The sequence below is a fragment of the Charadrius vociferus genome, unplaced genomic scaffold, assembly GCF_000708025.1.
Source record: "Charadrius vociferus isolate BGI_N301 unplaced genomic scaffold, ASM70802v2 scaffold613, whole genome shotgun sequence".
Classification (NCBI taxonomy): domain Eukaryota; kingdom Metazoa; phylum Chordata; class Aves; order Charadriiformes; family Charadriidae; genus Charadrius; species Charadrius vociferus.
This window is the reverse complement of record NW_009647757.1, coordinates 19,012-20,487: the sequence shown is the minus strand read 5'-3', so window position 1 is coordinate 20,487 and position 1,476 is coordinate 19,012.

The window sequence follows — 1,476 nt, the reverse complement described above, 5'->3', positions numbered from 1 at the left end:
TTTACTGCAGTGATCTTGGTCTTGAAAGCTTGACTCTGCTTTTGTGCCACTAGCCTGTCTAGAGGCCCCTGGTTTAGAGTTGTTGGCCATGAAACACCTGGTTTGTCCCATAACATCTTTCTTCTGGCTTCCATCTCTTAACATGTTGTCACCAGATGTGGATGTGTTGTATTATGGACTGGATATTGCCTGTCTTGTCCCTGGGCATGTCTTAGTTGATGAATCGGTGAAAGCACTGAGTATGTGCGGCTCAACAGGGCAGGGTGTGCTTGCCCAGCTCTGATGCTTTCTTCTGTGGTCTACGAACCCATGGAGAAAGGTGACAGCAATGGGAGCAGGTTTGATCAGAGGCCTGGGACTTGCATAGCTAAAGCTACTGAGGAAAGGGGCTGGTAACAGCGCTCTTTCAGACCTCCTCTCTCTGTAGCCCAAAACGTGTGTAGCTGTATTCACCATCTCCTCTCCATGTCACCTGCGCTGGAGCTGAGAACGTTGCCACCATGTCTATGTTACAACTAAAGTTTTGAGCTTTTAGACAGCAGCGTTTTTGTGCAGTCAGCTGCTCTTGTCTCAGCCAAGGTGGGCCTTCTCCGCCTCATTGTTGGTGTAACATCTGATGGATTAGTGGTCCTCTCAGGAACCCTCCTTCCTCTTCCCGTTCTCCACACACTGACTCCGGCTGCACAGCCAGGAGTATGCCTAGAAATGCAGCACTGTACTTCCATTCCTCCCCGTCTCGTGTAACATGCAGCCCCGTTCTCCCCTCTTGCAGTTGCCAAACACTAAATATCAAATAGATCTTACGCAGCTGTGCTACAACCGAATCCGAAGAGGTTGTTTTTTCTAGGACTATCAACTAAGACCAAAGAGCCCCTGGAGATCTTAACTGCTCTGTGCTGTCTCGTATCTCTTACTGCTGAAGGTCTGAACATGCTAGCCTTGGTCCCAGGGGTGTGAGATGTGTGTCTGGGAGTGTGCGCGCATGTGTGTGTGCTGCATTAGGGCTGTTCTTCCATGTGGTGCAATCCCTGGTCTTCCTGTTCCTGCTGTGGAAAGATGAGAGGCCTCCCTTTCCTTCTCTGGCTGCTTCTGGCTGCCAGGCGTTGATGAGAGAGACTGCGCAGTGCTGGCTGATCAAGGTAACTGGCTTCCTCTCCCTTCCAGAACAGTCTTTACGAGATGAGTGAGCCTTGTGCAGGAGGGAGAGAGGTCACAGAGGCTCGTAGCTGGCAGCATCTCTCCAAGGACACTGTTCCCTGCATAGAGAGATCCCCCGCACCCCCCTTATAATCGCAGCGGAGCTAACTGGGACCTGATCTCTGCCCCTCAGACAAAGATGTCCATCTGCTCTTTCACGTGTGGGTGAAACCGAGCCTTAGCGAACCCCGGTCTTGTGGGAGCGTGCCCCTCGCCACCCAGAAACGACGGGCTACCCTTGTGCTCTGCCGAGCTATGATGGCAGACTCGCCCTCCAGC